General features: G+C 33.0%; 1 protein-coding gene across 2 annotated transcripts in view; it reads left to right on the top strand.

The window, feature by feature from the left end:
- Positions 1–444: 444 nt before the first annotated feature.
- pros (homeobox protein prospero) overlaps positions 445–19,614 on the top strand; it is a 101,690-nt gene continuing 82,520 nt past the window's right edge. Inside the window, exons 1-2 of one of the 2 annotated variants that reach the window (XM_088030847.1) lie at positions 445–536; positions 5,595–5,685. The gene's annotated coding sequence lies outside the window, so the exon portion shown is untranslated. Of the gene's footprint in view, positions 537–5,594; positions 5,686–15,690; positions 15,711–19,614 lie in introns of those variants that run through there. The other variant, XM_088030869.1, reaches the window with a different exon arrangement.

Here is a 19,614-nt window from a genome sequence, read left to right as displayed (position 1 = left end):
TTGTGCAAACTTTAAACGAGCCGTGTTTCCACCCCCGGAAAATACGAGCCTATTTTCCATTATTTTTTGCGTTATTATTTGTTTGTGTTAATTAAGAGAAGCCGTCGCGGCCAAATTGTTGATTTCACCCCTTGGATCAAATTGCTCAAAAGAAAGGACGAGGAAAGGCGTCAAAACGAGCGATGAATTTTCCGCAACATTTTTAATTCTTGACCGAGCAAAAGGCTTTTTCCGGAACTGTCTATTTTCGTCTACTGATATTTTAAAATAACAACAGTCAAGTTCTTTGAACCCCTTCGTACCGCGACCTCTCATTCACAAATTATTAATCGAACCGACCTTGACATTTTTTCGTCCTGCTGATTTGAGCAGTCAAACCTTTTTTCCGACGTCATCGTACGCGCAGGATTCAACTCGCAGGAACATGTAACAGTGGTAACGTTCCATAAACTTCAGGATTATCAGTTTTATATACCTATATGCTCCTACACGTTTCGTTCAATTTAAAAAAATATGGTGTTTAAAAATTTGTCCAGGTAAGTGTTAACATACCAATAATGTTTTCCACTGTCATCCAGGCCCGAAATTTATGATTTATGTACATCGAGGTTGCTTTACAAAAGCCGACAAAAAATAAAAACTGATGATGGCCCTGTTAGTGTCGGGCACGTCATATGCATGGCCACGGGAATATTATTGCGTTCCATCAAGGATTTTGAAAGGCGATATGGACGTATCGGCGAGCTTACAGCATTTTTTATAGGGCGTTTAGGGGGCGTTTATGTCGAACAAGTTGACCAGATAAATTTTTTATTAAAGCGTTGGATAACGGAACGAATATTTTCGCTTTACAGGTCAACTTTTTTTCTACCGCCACAGAATGTTGTTCACTACATGCAGCCCACGTCTCTAATGTTTAATTATTAATTCTGTCCTCTGGCCACATATATTATTAATATGTATGTTTGTTATCATTATTTCGATGCGTTATTATAGTATTATTTCCTACCTACGTTTTCAGGATTAATGCTCACACTTCTATTTTACTTCAACATCCGATTATTACAAAAAAAACGTGTTTGGAAATGCTAATTTCCATCAAATCAATTATACTTTTAAATAAGAGCCATAAACAATTTTGTTGTAGGCTAATTATTTATGTAGATGCAATGATTTACCAATAATCATAACAATAAGCTAATAAAGTACCTCGGAAATGGCAAATTTTAGAGCCAAATTACAAGAAAAAATCTCCACGTCACCTGAACAACAAATTTCTACCAAGAAGAACGAGATGGAAGACTCCAAACCAACGAATTTATTTTTCTTTCATTTATTTCCAATTAAAAGTTTTTTAAGCATACGATTTTAGCTTTTAGCAGAATATAAAATTAGCTAATAATCAATTTAAAGTCATATTTGGAAATAAATTATTAAATCTCTGTCTGTCATATTATAAAAACTCAATTCAGTTAAAAATGCTAATGAAATAAATCAAGTAACTTTCATAGTCGTAAAAGCACGAGGCTGTGAAATTTGAGAATAGGTTGATAGCAGTGTCAGTTTGACAGTTTACAGTTGAACATGACGAATTAAAGATGTCAAAGAATGACATGAACAGAGCTGCCAATGTTACTGTACGAAATGAAGAAAATATCCCGAAAATTGGATTTGGGGACGTAATTTTGGCTGCATTGGAGGAACGACCGGCTTAAAATCTGTATTAGTACAAAATTTCTCACAGATTTTCTAAATGAGCACCAACAGTTTCAAAAAAAATTGTTTGAGAAAAAAAATTGAAATTTGTAAAATTAGGAGTGTATCTATCAAACTAATAAAAGTATATTATGGTACGAGCATGTTAGGATGTCTATTATTCGCAAGGTCGATGATAGCGACACGAGCGAGCTTGCGAGCGAGTGGAGCAAATCAACCGAGTGAATAAGTGCTATAACTTGCGAGTGTAGTACTGTGCTTTATTTAAGGTCATTCTCTAAATAAGTATGAGTTTTTAAATAAAAATCTAGAAAAAGTAGAATACATACAAGTTATAATTATGTCAGTGTACTTTGTGTTGAACCTACAAAATTAATAAAAATCACTAAACTCGTTGACAGACTAATTTTTATTAATTAATTCATTTTTAAAGCGCGGAACACTCGCAAACATTTTCAGCTTGCTCACGAAATTTTAATATGTTCAGAAGATGAACACATAAATTAACTCAATGGAATGATTGTCAAAATATAACTGACATTTCGTTTCATAGCTTACTTGGTCTCTTGTAAAAAACCGCTTTCAAAAAGATTCTTATCTAGTCGCCTAGAATTGGAAAATACCACTTTACATAGACAATTTGGAAAGTTGGTTACATAACCTCTAAATAGTTTTCCAAAATTTTTAGAAAGGTATTAATCTAGGGCAACTGAATCGCTGAAGGGAAAAAACTGCCTCAAGCTCTGCTAAATTTTTCTGTTTAATTATTGGTTACATTATTCTGTTATTGGCGATTTTGACATTTGACAAGTGACACAACGGACAGAAGTCGAAGTGACAAAACTAATTCATTCTAGCGGTACAAAAGGATTACATTCCAAAGGTAACTAGATGGAAATTATTTTGAAACACAGTTTACTATGATCATTATTAAATTGATTTTAGCCAATCAGAGCCGACGAATTTCATTATTCTATAGGACCTAATTATGGCCATTATTTGTCTAAAAGCGAACATATAATAAGCGGATTATTATACGATCGTAGATAAAATTTCTCATATTTTGAGCCATATAAAAAAAGTTTAAATTTTATTTTTTTGGTCATTATAATTTCGGAGAAAATTGGTCAAGTCTAAATGCCTCCAAATCCGTTATTTTTGTTAGAGTCAGAATTTTAAGCACAAATCTGAATTTATCTCGAAATTTTGCGTGAAATTACTTTTTTTAAAATCATCCATTTTGAAAATTTGTGACTCAATAACGGATCTTCAGAAAATTTTGAAAAAAATCGGAGTAAGATTTTTTTCTTTTGGCTTTAAAACGCCACAAGTTTTTTTTTGATTTGCATTGTTAATAATAAAACCATGAGATACAAATGGACGTCTGCATTATTGATAGATTTTTGAAAATGTATAAAAATTGTAAATTTTGAAAATTTGTGAATCGATATCCGCTCCTCGAAAAATTTTGAATCTGATATAAGATACGAAATGGAGCTCTAAATTTTTGATACATTTTCAGAACAATCAATTTAATAAATTTGTGACTCAAAATCCGCCGTTTAGAAAATTTTGAAAAAAAATCTAAGTAAGATCTTACACTGTTAGCTTCAAAACGGCGCTAATTATTTTACAGTTGGATAGTTAATATGGAAAATATAAGAAACAAAATGGAGATCTGTATTTTTGATTTAATAATAATATAAATAATAAATTTTAAAAAATTTTTGGCCTGATATAAAGGTTAGGTACGTTGACAGTTTACCAAAATTTATCGATATTTGATAAATTTCAATTCCAAGAAACAACCAAAAACAAACATTTTTTTTTAATTTTTGGCAGTAGCTATTTTGAAATTGTAAAAGTTCATAATCAACAAAAATTTTACACACATATTCTTGAATTCGTCTTGAAAAAAAAAGGGAAAAACGAGTGTAATATCATCAGAATTACTAAAAAAAATATAAAATTATAGCAAAAATTCTATTTGATTTTTCACTGAAAAGAATAAATTAAAATCTCAAAAAAAACAGAATTTTATTTAGACGGATTTTCGAATCTTCGAAATGAGACGAGACTTAAAATTTTTAAACGTGAGAATTGTTGTGCGATTTGCATTTCTAAAGAATCGTCAATTTGAGTAGTCATTTAAAAAACATTGACATTTTTTGCCGGCAAAAGCTGCGTAAACATAATTTTGTTTTTAATTCTGTACATTTTTCAGCAGTTACGTTTCATTTGCTGAAGTAAATTATGATTGTGTACATAAATTACGATGAGCAAAATTAACATCCCATTTCATAAAGAAAATTGTTCTGAAAGCTCGAAATTGAACGCGAGTTCAAACAATTGACGTCCCAATAAAAAACCTTCCAAATATTATCCGCCCTTAGATAAAAAGGGTGCGTTATCAGTAGAATTTCGCCCCATTTCGCGAAAAACCCCATCAAGATTAAACATTATTAAAGTCAATTTCTACGTAGTTCACGCGTCGATGGCTCCGAAAGGCGTACTTGTACAAAATGGACGCCACATCGTGACCGTCGCGACGGAGGATAAGGCACAGCCAACGCTACTGATCAATAATGAACATGTCCGACTTCAGCATCAACAACACTCAGTGCAGACATTTGCACTTGGATAGTTTATCGAAACAGACGACAAACATCACCAATTATAGATGGATTGCTGCTACTGCTACTGCTTGCTCCCCAATCGATCATTCCAGCTGATTGATTAACAATTAAATCTACTCCATTATGCCCCATCGAAAACTTCCCCTCTTAAGACGGGAAACGGAAATGCCAAATTTGAAACACGAGCCGTTTGACATTTTTACCGGGAAATTGTGCGCGTTTTCCTAGGCTAGGAAATAAACAGGGGCATGGGGCGGAAGCGCTCGCGGGGGCATCGCCCGGAAATTCGCCCGGAATATTTTTACACCAGCGGCGGCAATTAAAATAAAAATTGACAATCACTTGCACTTGGGTTTCTTGGACTGCATGCACCCAATCCCTTCACCTCTTTTGAAAATCACCGAAATTTTTTCGGGGCTTTCCAGGACTTACCTTAGCGAAAATAATCCGCAAACGATCTAATCTACACGGTAATAAAAATTTCTATTCGTTTTCGCGCGCGCGAGAGGTTCGCCCGAATCGGTGTTGGATTTGATACTAAATTAATGGATCAAAATCCGAAGAAATCTCAGAGCCTTATCTAACCGGTTCGTCTTGTCTCCTGCAATAGTCTCTGTCTAGCTCCCAGCTCGCATAGGTGCAAAAGCAGCTCCATCCCTCTCCCGCAAGACGGTAAGATGGGGAAGTATTTGTATAAATTAAGGGTGGTCAGCGTGTGAATCGGGAGCAGGTTGATTCGTCGCTTTTAATATGTAGATCGGAGCGTTTAATATTCCGAGAATCAAAAGACGAGTGAATATAATGATGAGAAAAAGGGTGAAATTTGGGTTTCGGCGCGTCTCTTTTGGAAAAATTGGCTATTTATCGAGCAAGCTCGCTTATTAAAATATAAAAGGTACATCAAAAGGCATTACACATGAATGAAGTATTCCATAATTACTGTTTACACAACAAAATTTGATGTTTGTTAATAAATAATTATATTTACCGACCAATATCCAATCCTCCATTATTTTCCATTTGGAGGCAGCGCGATCGCTTTTATCTTTCCGTGCATGAAACGCGTCGGTCTTACAGAGCTCTACCGCATACATTATTTATGGATTCAATTTTCTCTCATTTTCATCAAGTACATCAACGGAATTTGCAAAGTTTTAATTATAAGCATAGAATTCGCCCTGAGATATTACTTGGGGTCCCTCGGCGACACGTTTGTTATCCGCCTCTTTGTCTCTCTTGCAGGAATCGGAGCTGCTTTGGCTTGGAGATGGAAGAAGAAATGAGGGTTGAAATTACCCCGGTGGTTTCGAGGCGAAGAATTTTGCTGGAATTGGTGAGTAAGTTAACGAATTTCGTGTTCCTCAGATGTTTTATTCAAATTAAATTTAAATGTGTTTATGTGAAATGCGGGCGCGAAGTTTGGGAGGACGGTGTAAAGGAATTTTTAATCACGTGAATATATCACAAACATATTTTAAAGGACATGTAGACAGGATCTCAATCCTACGGTTATTCAAAAGGCGCAAAGTTTTGTTTACATGGGAGCACATGTTTGGCGCGTTTTTTCGCGCCAACGCTATTATATTATCGGGGAATTAAATATACATTCTGGAAACAAGCGACTGCAAGATGAGATTAAAATGAAGCTGAATGTGGAAATTTGCAGTCGATGAATAAGTTACACAACTAAATTATTCACCTGAAATAACAGTTGGAAGGATAGGAATGGTTACACTAATCGCATATTAACATTGAATTGTTTTTCTACTTGGGAATATACAGAAATTAAACTCAATATTTACACTGCGCTCTGTACTTCCTCAGAGTTTCAAGCTGAACTCATTTAAAAAAACTGCAATTAAAAACAATTATTCTAGTGAAGAAATTTAAAGGAAAATTTAGAGATATTTGTAAAATAAGTTTTCTTTTGGGCACACCTAATTTTTTGGTCTATAGGCAAACTTGAAAAATTGTAGCCTTTGTGGTAAATTTTCGAAATTGGGTAATTTTAATAAGGTGTTCGAGGGTAATATTTTTTATCAATAAAAATCATTAAAAATGAAGAAATTACAGTGTGTTGAAAAAAAATGAGAAAATTTTCAAAGATGTCAAAATGAAAAATTGTAAAAATGGTATTCTTTGGGGTAAATTTTCGAATTTTGGTACTTTTAAAGAGTCGTTGAGCAATTTTCAGAGCTCTTATAATAAAATTTTTCAAAAATAGTACCTTTAAATTTTAATTTTTGAAATTTGGTACTTTTAATAAGTTGCTCATGATGCATAATTTTCAAAAATTTAATTAGCGTAACACAAAAAATACGGACTAAAAATGTGTTAAAAAAGTGAGAAAATTACATTGTCGTAAATAAAACTGATTTCTTTTTAAAATCCTCAAAATAAAAATTTTCAAAAATTGTACCCTTTTATGTACAGTTTTGGAATTTAGTATTTTTAATAAACTACTCAAGGCTAGTTCATTGTAACATCAAAAATAAATAAATTACATTGTCGTAAATAAAATTGAGAAAATATTTAGAGCTTTTAAAATAAAAATTTCTAAAAATTGTATTCTTTTATGTACACTTTTAAAATTTGACACTTTTATTAAACTGCTTAAGACAAGTAACCTCCACAAATTTTGTTATTGTAACACCAAAAATGAAGAAATTACAGCATTTAAAAAAAATGTGAAAATGTGAAAAAACCTATTAAAATAAAAAAAAATTAAAAATGATGCCTTTTAATATACATTTTCAAAATTTGGTATTTTTAATAAATCGCTTAAGGCTAGAATCCTCCACAAATTTTGTTATGATGACATCAAAAATGAAGAAATTAGAGCCTTAAACCTTGAAAAAAAATTTAAAAAACTTTCAGAGCACTCAAAATAAAAATTTAAAAATTGGTACCTTTTAATATACATTTTTAAAATTTGGTACTTCTAATAAGTTGCTCAAAACTCGTAATTTTTATAAATTTTATTACTGTTACACAAAAAAATAGAAAAATTACAGTGTGTTAAAAAAAGTTGAGAACATTTTCAGAGCTCTCAAAATAAAAGTTTATAAAAGTGGTACCTTAAGATGTAAATTTTTGAAATTTGGTGCTTTAAATAAGTTATTCAATACTCGCAGTTTCCTCAAATTTAATTACTGTAACACAAAAAACAAAGGAATTACAGTATGCTGAAAAAAATTCAGAAAATTTTCGTAGTTCTCAAAATTAATTTTACAAAAATTTTATTTTTTGACGTAATTTTTAATAAATTACTTAAGGCTAGCACCTTTCACAAATTTTGTTGTTGTAAGAGCAAACATTAAAAAATTACAGTGTGAAGAGAACTAGAGTGAAAGTTTTGAAAATTGCCAAAATTTTAAAAGCTTCCAGAATCAGCAGATTTTTTAAACCTTTTTTTAAAGAGATCCAGAAAATTCGAATGCATAAAATTTGTCACCCACAAAGAAGAAAAAATATTTGAAAAACAAATTTGCAGTATTCACAAATGGCACTAAAACCAGCTTCCAGAAAACTAATCGTCGATCCACGCGCTCCAAGTGATGGACCCCATTAATAAATTCACTTTAAACCATTTCCATCAATTTAGCATCCATAATTAAAGTATCGTAACAATATTTCCATGATTTACCGCATTCCAGTGATAAAAATTGCAAGCTCTCATCTCTCTTTTTCCCATCCAAGTATCAATGTCAACTCATCAATAGGTCATTACGTTTGTCCTCACTTTTTCATTGTCGGACGAATTAAGTTCACTCATCATCCGTGAGTTTAAAATTCCTACATGACATAAGGAATCGACTGTTTCCAGTAAACGTTTAGCATGTGGCAAATGCAATTTTGAAAACTAGCGGAACGTTAATAATGAAAAATAATGGTGCATCAGTCTCGGGTGTGTATATCATTAAATTTGATGGAAGGCTAGCTAAATGTCGAGAGGACAGGATGGACGTGGAATGGGGAGCTAACAGGAGGTAAATATTTGGTCCTTTTGTCGCCTCTGGGGCATTAATCTTTGTCTTTGAGGAAATGTCACGTGTGGTGCAAAATTTTATCTTCACGCCGATGAAAGTAATGCAATTTTGCATCGGCGATGGATTTTTGCACGGACAAATAATTAAAACCAAAATTAAAAATTCAAGCTTTTATTAGCGAGCATTTAATAGTTAAAAACTATATTGCTTTTCATTGTTAAGGTAATTAGGAAAAGGGAACAAGAGAACACAATTAGCAGTAAATTGCTTCATAATTCCGCGCTCGTTCAGTCATCCAAAACTTGACCTCTCCTAAGCAGCGGCCGCAAAAGCTCATAACTTAATTAAAAAACGCATCGCTGGTGGAAAAAGCGCGATTTTTTGATCGGAATCGGGGCTAAAGCCGCGTGTACATGGAGAGTTGATAATCGCTCGTGGTGTAACCACAACTAATTAACACCTCATTAGTTTATGATTAGATTGATTTAGATTTGTTCTACTCTGTCCCGTTAAAACGGTTTGTAACTCAAATGTTGGACCCCAAATTTAAAATTTAAAATGTCCCGAAAGCGCGCTACTTTAATATGAAGGATATCAAACCCTGCGCGGTTTAAAGTGAATTTTTAATCGTCGCTTGTACACATGTTCGAATAGAACAAATGTCAAATTAATCACAAAAAGTTGATTGTCAGAAAGAATCATGAAAAATAATCCTTCCCCAACATTCTCCCGAGCAGAATTAATTTCCGGTCCGAAAAAAGTAATCCGTTATTGTAAAATATCATCAAAAAATCCAGTGTAAACTGTGATAATAAAATCTAAAAAAAATCCATAATTGGATTATTTCATATAGACGCCCCCTTTCAATTACGTCCAGATCCGTTACGAAAACAACTTAAAACAACTCGGTTTTGTTAGTTTTCATTTTTCCGATATGTCGAACTAAGTGAAAGTGGATTTTTTCCCCAACTTGTTTACGAAACAAACGCCGTTCTTTTTCGTTTTGTATTTTTGCAAACAGAACAGGCACCGGACCTACCGCGATATGTGATGAGATAAGCTGGCGAATGGTAATTGTTTCATGTTATTAGTGGCCTATTGGCATTGATTTGTCTCGATTATGGGTTAAGTGGAATGTAGTCAATTCTATTTATGCCCCACGTAGCAATAGTAGCGCCTATCAGCGTCGACATCGCACCTTCTGACTACCTTTCAATTGCAATGAACGACTCACAATAGCCGCTGTTTAGAAGTTTTTTTTAACGGAAATCGATTACAGTTCGATTCCAAAACGCGGGCTGGAATTTACACCAGGCAATGATAAGGAAAACCCAAAGCTACAGTGCGAGAGATTAACGCAATTTTTATTCAGAAATATAAAGTTTCAAAAAATTAAAACCTAAAAAAACTGATTTTTAGTCGTAAAATAACTGACTTGAATTTTTTTTTAATTTATGATTTCGAACTTTTAAGACCGGATTCTTAAGTAAAAAAACGCGAGAAAAACGATAGTAAAAATATTTCGCTCTGTCTTAATTTCGGAGTTATCGAGGTTTTCTCGTATAGACACACAGAATTCACTACCCGCAACTTTAAACGCTTCTATTCTAATTCATTTATTTATTAACGTACATAAAAGTATTGCCCAGTTTTAGATTCTGCGTAAAATGGTGTATAGTTGATTGAATTAATTTAAGAAATTTTAATTTTTGGCATTAACCAAAATGTTTCTAAATTTTAGGAAAAATAATGCATATTTATTTGTGTCAATGAAATTTGGAAGGGTTACTTCTATTAAATTACAAATTCTAAAACAACAGACTCAGATTTTTGAAAAAAATGTTTTTAGAACTACAAAACTTTAATATTCTTCGAACAAAAATTGTATCTTTGGTTGTGCTGATGCCACTGCAATGAAATTTGGGGAGAATACTACTTTTACCTCAATGATTAACTGTACCAAATTTTAAAATTTTGTAGCAACAGACTCAGATTTTAGAAATTTTTACTTTTGACATTAACCAAAAAATTTCAAAATTTTAGAAAAAATAATGTATTTTTGTTTGTGTTGGCGCTACAACAATGAAATTTGGGGAGGATACTACTCTTACCTCATTTATTAACTGTACCAAATTTCAAAATTTTTTAGTAACAGTTTCTGATTTTAGAATTTTTTATTTTTGAGATTAAACAAAAAGTTTAAAAAATTTTAGAAAAAAATATGTATCTTTATTTGTGTTGGCGCTACAGCGATGAAATTTGAGAGCGTTACTACTGTTAAGTCATTTATTAACTGTAGCAAGTTAGAATATTTTGGGACAACAGACTCAGATATTACATTTTTTTATTTTTAAAACTACAAAAAGTTTCAAAATTTTATGAACAAAAATTGTATCTTTGGTTGCTTGATTACCAACCTTGGTTCATTTATTATATGCACCGAATTTCAAAATTCTACAACAACAAACACAGATTTTAAAAATTTGTATATTTAGAACTACAAAAAGTTTCAAAATTCTATGATAAAAAAATTAAATTTTTGTTTGTGTTAGTGCCACAGCAATTAAATCTGAGAAAGTTGCTACTTTTAACTTGTTTTTTAACTGTGCGAAATTACAAAATTCTGGGACAACTGACTCAGATTTTAGAAATTTTTATTTTTAGGATTACAAAAAGTTTCCGAACTCTATGAAAAACAATTGTATCTTTTGTTGTGTTGGAGCTAGTGCAATGAAATTTGTGGAGGATACTACTACTGCCTCACTTATTAACTGTACCAAATTTCAAAGTTTTGTAGCAATAAACTGAGATTTTAGAAATTTTTATTTTTGACATTAACCAAAAAGTTTTAAAATTTGAGAAAAAATAATGTATCTTTGTTTGTGTTGGCTCTACAGCGATGAAATTTGGGAGGTTTGCTACTATTAGCTCATTTATTATGTGCACCGGATTTCAAAATTCTGGGACTACAGACTCAGATTTTAGAAATTTTTATTTTTTGAATTACAAAAAGTTTCAAAGTTCTATGAAAAAAAAATTGCGTATTTTGTTTACTTTTAATTAAATTATTAGTTAACGTACTTACAAAATTAGCCCAGTTTTAGATTTTGCGTAAAATTCTTCGTAAAATAAGCAAAATTGACCGGATTATTGAATTGGTTATTTTTTGTTAAAAATGTGTCACTTTTTTCTATTCAAATTTAAATTCTTATCTATTGGAGAAACACTTTTGTTTGTCTGTTTGACAAGATTGCTCATAAATAAGCGAGATATCGACCAAATTAAGTTTATAAACTTGATTTTTTTTATTTTTTTCAAACTTTTAATTTTAGGTAGATAATAAACGATTTTTATCGGCTGAACGTCGAAGAAAACGATGGTGAAAACCGCATTTTTGTATCTCTCATAGTTCCAGAGATATTTAGGTTCAAAAGTCAAAAAATTGAAAAATCGCTTAAAGTATTTAGCTACCTATCTATTATTTCTTCTTTAATTTTTAAATTTTTCGCAACTTTAAACGCTACTAATTTGGTTATTTTATAACGTACGTTAAAAATTCGAACACTTCTTTAAGCGAAATATGAGTGAGATATCTTTAAACATCTGTAAAGAAACTGCACTGTTCAAATTGGACAGAAGATTTAGTTTTCAAAATGTATAGCTTTTCCATATTTTCCGCAAATTTAAAATTCTAGAAATATTAGTTTAAGACATTTAAACCTTTCTTACAAAAGATTTTCCTCAGATGGCCACCTAACTTGTGAAGTTTTTTTGTTTTTTGTTTGTCTTCCGAAGAAAATCGATTGGTATCGGTTTCAATCTAATCTCATTGGATAAACACACAGTACATAATTATACGGGCCTTGGTGCGGGATAAAGTCCGGGGGCGGCATTGGAGAGTATGAGTTGGGGCGGTGGAGTGATGAATGTGTGTGTTTAGCTTCGTTAGCTGGCGACAGACTTTAATTATCTCTCCAAGGATTCCAGTAGCATTAGCTTCCATACAGAAGCGATACATGCTTCATTACTGTTTTATATCATGGAAACTTTAGTTTGACTAGAGTTGTTTATACTTCATTGGACTCTTGTTGTTTTCTATTTTCCTCGACGGTATATTCATTTCGCCGTTCTCTCCAATCTAGTTATATCTAGTTATTAGTTTAGGTATTTATAGTTTCCCAACTGCGATACAATGAAACTCAAGATAAAAGTGCACTTGAATGCAAGCGGGATTACCGCAGATATTTCTATTTGAAGCGATGAAGATATATCGGTGGTCCAAAATTCGGCCTTTGACCCTTGCGGTGAATAAATAAACTGTAACTTGATATTTTTGTGTGCACTTTCTTCAGTTACGCTGTAATGATTCCAAGAAGCTTTCACCATCGGTAATTAATAAAAATACAAATCTATTGACAGATCAAACAGTGGAGTTCTGTTTACAAAATATAAAATGTCGCAATCGCTAATGAATCGTGGACGTCATATTGCTTTAACCCTTCTTCTTATCCCGAGTAGGCCGGATATAGGGGTAAAGGGGGTGGCGATGGGCAATTGTCCCGCTCATTAATCACAGCGATCCGCGGCACTCTTGGATGTCAAATGCAGTCCGGCTGAAGAGTCGCTGCTGCTTTGAGGGTTTCATCTAGCTAATTGCTGCCAAACGACGTTTTTAATTAATGGCCGCGTATTACGATATTTCGGGATGTTCCATCAAAAGGGCTTTTTATGGCTTGTTTAATTTTGGGCCCGGAAAAAATATCCGAGAGGGAGAGCGAGCTGTTTAGTTCTAATCCATTAGACAAGGCGGAAGTTAGAACTAATTATTATTAAAACTACCCCTTTTATCGGGGGAAGAATTGATCGTCCCGAAACAGAAAACCAGTTTTGCGAGGGCACAAGTGCCCCGAAGAATACGCCACTTGTCAACAAGTCAAGGATCAAAGGTCCAGGATCCTCTTACGGGACCCTTTTTAAAAATTTAGACACGTGCCAGAGCCGCAGCCACGTGTAAAGGGTGAAAAGGTCGAATTCCCAAACAGGACCCAACACACTTCATATTAAATTACCAGTTTATCTCGTCAATGCAGGACTCTCTAAACATTGAACCTCTTCGGAGCGTCTTGGACTTCTTCTAATATTTAACGTCCGGTCTGGAAACTGTCCGTTTTATTTACTCAAACAAAACACCCCAACCAAATAATAATTAATGGAAATGAGCAAGTGGTCATCGAGGCAATTCTCACGACACCCCTGTCAATGTAACGATCGTCTTGAACTGGTTTTGACTGTAAGAAAGAGAAGAGAAGTGCTTAGTCCAGCGGAGATGACCGTGGGATCAAAACGGCTGTTGTAAACCTGCGAGGTCGAATTCACTTTGACCTGTAACCTCAACCCCCCTTAACCGCCACCCCTCAACGTGAAAAAAATTACGTTGGGAATATAACACGTGTTGGCTGTGGATCATCAGAAATTCGACGATATTTCGCATTTATTATTGTTGCTACTTTCATAAACTGTGGATAATTGCGTACCACGTCATCGGCAAATTAAATTGATTATTATGTTATAGTTTAATTACAGGTTGCTATATTTGAATTATGCAGGGCGGAAATGATGGAGTCTTGTCGGGATACGGCGAAAGCAATTATTATTGTAGCATTATTGCTATTTTTGGGTTCATTCTTATCTTTAACGTTTTTTAATGCAGCATTTTTAAAAAACTTCAAGGAAATTTGAATTTTATTTTTTTGCCTGCTTTTTCGATTCGTCAAATTAAATTTGGCTATTGGCGGATTGTGCTCAAGAGAATTCTTAATCTGACAGCTATTTTTATAACTCTACCTTATTATGGCATTAGTAAAAAAATTAATTAAAAAATGTTAAACTTTAAATTTTCCGCTCGAAATTTCGAAGGTTATGTGACTGCGTAATCTGTTACTGTGTAACGTCGCTTTATGCCTAAATTAACCTTTTTACATCAAATATGTCTTTTCAAAGTAATTTTATGGCCCGTGTTTACCTTTGGCACCAACCACGCACAAATAAATTTGAAAAGTAAGGTTAGTTTAGGCAATATCGTGACAGCTCTTCAATTTTCAGTAGTACCAACAATATTTTAAGTGGAAAATTTGAAATTTTTGATTCGATTAATTAGATCCTAAAAATGGCTGTCGAATTAAGAACCTCGAGAAAGTAGCAAAAAAACATTTAACACCCACTATATGAATAAAGAATATTTAATACTATACAGTCGCGATCAAATAATTTTGAACATCAAAGTTATAATGATTTGATTGTCATAAAATGTAAAGCACTGTTTATTTATTTCATTATTACTGTCCCTTTTGACAAAATTGCGTAAGTTTCACATGTCAAATTGACAGTAATGCATAGACTACACTCAAATTTTCAAAATGTCAAAAAAATTACGTGCAAAATATTTTGATCACGACTGTAGTCTTTAAAAAGTTAAGTTGGCAGCAGTTCCTAGTAATTTTTATCGGTAACAGTTGGCAAAAGCGTTTAACCTTAACGAAGATTGCCACAACTTTTGCAACAAATTTTTAATTAATTGTTGATTAAAAAGCTCAACTTTCAACAACGTCTTAACCTCAAAAAACGCTACATTCAATTTTCTCTCTAAAAAATTGAAAGCTTAATTTACACCCAAGAATTTTCAAAAATTTACACAGGAGAGTAGACTGACAGCAATGAGCTAACTTCATACTCTTTAAATCTTCCAAATTAATTTTATTTAAATACTTATTCTATTTTTTATCTATTTTTTAATCAAAAAACAAATTCAACAAAAATCATACGCGAAAATTTATGAGCTGTCAATATGACAGGACCTAACTAAACGCATCAAAAAAATAAAAATCGACAAAGACAAATCACAGATAAATTTTTAAAGGATATTTGAAGCTAAACTAAGACACAAAGATGTTGATAACAAACAAAGTTTTATTTTTAGTTTCATTTTTGTAGGTTGGTACGGAGTAGTTTACCGCTCGCATCCGATCCTAACCGAAGTGGTGTCAAAAATTTGTAAAAAATTCAATCGGTTTTCGTCGCAAAAACAAGAAGAATTGCCGTGAAAATGGCGAAAATTATCCTTGCAAAATGTCTTTCGCCGTCTAGTGGTTTTCATAAGTTAAGAGGGCGACTGTTGTCGCGGGGCCATGGCTCCACTAACCCCTCAAATTTCACAAGAAAAGTGAGGTTAAAGTCTTAAATCTAGCTAAAGTGACTTCGGGTAATTTGACACGTTCGTTGATTTTTTTGTGCCAATTTAGTGAGCTTAAAAGTGCGTAGTGGATAAACTCAACCAATAGAAATGGAGAAATTTTTGTCAACTGACCTAAAGGTGAGTTCACAAGAGTTTTGATTGAGTAGTTTGAGGTTAACTACAAATTTCTGTGTTTTTCAAAGCTACAATTCTTGCACGCTTTCGAAAAAACGGAGAAGCAAACATTGATTTTGGGCGTAAAAATGAACTGAAAATGGTGAAAATACAGTGTGGCACTTTGAGTTTCTTAGTGAATTGAATGTAATCACTCATAAATAGGATTGATTTATTTATAGCTCACATAACAACATTAGGCTTTTCATGTGCTCTGAATTTCCAAATTTAGTTCGCATTTGATTGTCGCATCAAATTTATCGAACATATTCCAGGTAAATAGCTCAGTTGGTATAATTAAATGAAGTAATTAATTAAGGTAAGAATTATTTATCTATGGTTAAAGCTTGATTGTCAGCAGCGAGGCTGTGATTTTCTTGTTGTTTACGTAAAATATTTCGAGCCAGATTTCCTCTATAGAGTTATAATGTGGCGAATGGTAAGCAAAGGTTTAACTCTGTTTGTTTTCGGAGAGGTGTGAAAAATGAAGGTTAAACGTTTAGAAAAACAAGCAAACATTGAAGAGAATAAAAGTCCACATTATAAGGGATGTAGAAATTCCAGTAGCGACTCACTTGAAATATGCGCACAAAGTAAAAGAAACTCGACTCGCTCTCTACAAAATTATTTAATTAGTACAAGAGACAAAGTAAATTAAAGAAAAACACCAGCATCCAATTCCACTGGGCCCAGCATTCCCGTATATATGACAATAGAAACAGAACCGTGCCATTACTGGGGTCCATTTGGTGCTTGAAAGCAAACGAGCTCATGGAAGAGAGAATATGGCTTCAACAAATAGATCGCAAGTTAGATTAAACGCAGAATTCTGCTCGATAAAGCCGGTCACCCCTTTCTCTCCACCCCTAACTCGGGCCACCCTTAGGAGCGCTAATATTCCCCCGCCATGGCCGCTAACATTTGCACGAAATGAGAACTCGAGATGAGTTCGATTAAAACAATGGAAGCCCTCTCAACCCCGCCGCCCAACAACCGCCGACCTAATACTAGTTCGGGTTAGTTAAAACGTGCTAGAATAGGATTTGACGACGGGATGAAGAGGGGCGGAAGCATCTCACCGCCGCCCCAAACTCATTTTTCTCGTTTCAACGACGAAAAGAATCAAAAGTGTAAAAAATACTCTCACTAAACGTCTCCGCCAAAGAAGGCTGCGGTTTTAGTTCCTGCTTATTATGTATGAGCTTTTGTGGCGCTGTGTGTCGGTCGAGCTTTCCAGCTTTGAATACCGTCATTTGTCTCCGTCCAACCGTTCGAAGGACTAGTGTAGGGTTGGTAGTTTCCGCTACTATTTCATAGAGGGCAGCAACGAAGCGTAGATTATGAGCTCAGTGGTTGCGACCGTTTCTGCCAGTCTTGCTTGGCATATGGATATTATTCAAAGCTTGCTTGATTTATGGCTGTCATTTTTAGTTTTCAGTCGACGTCCGGATTCGATAATGCTTTCCCTAAAACACAGTTTTGAGCAAAATTTAATTTTTAAAAATGCTTCGTCAGGGAAATCTGACAAAAAACAGATACCCATTGTTGGTTTTACAGGTTTAATGGTTTTTAAACAAGCGAAGAATTGACATCTCTTAAATTGATGTCTTCCATGTTTTTGCAAAACTGAATGATGGGATGGGAGGGCAAACCTTTCACTTTCACCGCGTATTTTTACAATTGCCGATACAAGAAAAAAGCGTTTCGAGAGGTGTGAAGATTGAAAGTTAATTAACACAACTTTATTGGCACAAATAAATCACATTATGTAAACTTTGTAATTACAGTTTAATAACAGAGTTAATAAACATAGAATAGAAGGCACGTGTTCAAATTAATATTTATTTGCATTTACAGCAAAGTTAATAAACGAGTGGCTAGCTGGGATAAAAGTACCAAAACACTAGGGAACACAGATTTTCTCTAAGAATGAAACCAGTCTAATTATTTTTAAATTGTGTTTCTATCAACATTTTCACCAGTAGATCAAACCCTGCAGGTCAATTTTTTTAGTTACTGGGTGAAACAAAACGATATTATCACATGTTATAACTTTTTTGTGATGGGTGTAAACGTAGTTCTCAATTTTGACGTAATGAAATTGGAAACTAACTTGATAAAACAGCATTTTTTTCTCAAATTTTTAAGACAATTTGCATTGAATCTAAAATGACAACTGAGATATTTTTAGCACATTTATAGGTATTGAAAAAAAAATTAAATTAGGGGTTGATATCACAAACCCTCACAAATAACTAAAAGTTACATTTTTAAGGCGTCGCGACACCAAAACTATCAGTGATAAAAAACAAATGTTTGCGTCAGCTTCTAGAGCATTGTCAACTATGAGCGTATGCAAATTTCTAAAATTTTATCTTTAAAATTAAAGACGATTTTAGGGGTGGACACAAGTGTTGCCGGACCCTGTATTTTACTAAAGTTTTGAAAAAAAATATTTTGCTATATTTTTTTAAGAACACTTGTATTCATATTTAGAATTTAAAAAAAATTTGGCCGACAAATACAAAATTAAATTCTTTTTTAAAAGAAATGTCACATGGCTATACTTTATATTTAATATTTTTTAGTAGATAGTGCCTCTGGCGACACCTATGATTTTTTAATTGGAATATTTATCTTAAAATGTAGTATAAATGTTACGATTTTTAACAAATTATCCTTTATTAATTTATTCTAAAAAATGTAAAAGTTACAGCGGAAAGAAGATACTGTATAAATTGCCTTTCTGTGCTTTTTCGTAGAAAACAATCTGTACGAGCTGGACTTATTCTATGTTGATATTCGAATTTAGAGCACTTGAATTCATAAAAATTCATTAAAATTTGTTGTGGATTTTTTGCATTTTGTTTCCTAGTGTAATCGGGACCATTAGCAGATTTTTCAACTTCAAAACGCTGTATAAAATTGAATTTTTGTTCTACGCTTGTATGATTGTTGTCATTTTCCTCACAAAAACTTTAATTTGTTGTAAAAATTATTGGAAACCTTCAGATAATGTTAAAAACTCGTAAATCTTCAAAATTCACAAAACAGCATTAAGCTAATTATGGGCACCTTTTTTGCCAATAGTCGGCACCGCCCTCGATTAATAGTGGGCACCATTTCAAAACACTCTAAAGGATTACCAAAATCGCAAAATTGTAAATTAGTATAATAATAGTTATTATTCTAATAAAAATTATTTATTGTAAAAGTCTTTTCTTTTTGGCTCAGAATAGCACATTTGCTTTCTGCTTTTTTTCTCTCTCAATTTCCTTTGTCTTTTTCGACTCTTAGACAATTTTCTTTTTTGTTTTTTTTTCCAAATGGATTTTTTATATTCTGTGGTATGACTATATGTCCAACGAATAAATAGATGACAGTTTTCTAACCAAATTTGCGCGATAAAAACTAGTACCAACAACCGCCAAATTTAAAATAGTTGTCATGATACTAATTTTAAAATTTATTTTTTTTACTAAATTTACTGCTATAAAAATGGTTCCTATTACTTGATTACAAAAAAGGAATCAACAAACTGACTAATTCGGTGTTTTGTCATTAATTTGCTAACGTAAGAAAACCTCAAAAACCCTCAATTTTTACACACTTTAAAACTGTGTGCCAGGTAAGTCCTTCCACCAGGAAATCGAGAGGCACACAAAACTTTATTGGCAGTCCAGTTGTTACAAATCTTTTATTATCAACATTCTAATTAGGAAACTTCGGTCAAATTGACCAACAGATCTTGAATCTATTCATCATGAAACTTGCAAAAAACAATTTGTACAAGAGAAAAAGTGAAAAACTAGTAACACTATTTTACCAACAAAACCCAAGGAACAGTGCAAACAGTGGATCTTAAAGT

This window comes from Gnatocerus cornutus, chromosome 1 (assembly GCF_029298725.1).
Source record: "Gnatocerus cornutus isolate USDA-ARS CGAHR chromosome 1, icGnaCorn1.1, whole genome shotgun sequence".
Taxonomy (NCBI): domain Eukaryota; kingdom Metazoa; phylum Arthropoda; class Insecta; order Coleoptera; family Tenebrionidae; genus Gnatocerus; species Gnatocerus cornutus.
The sequence above is the reverse complement of the archived record's forward strand: the minus strand, read 5'-3'. Positions and strand labels throughout refer to the sequence as shown.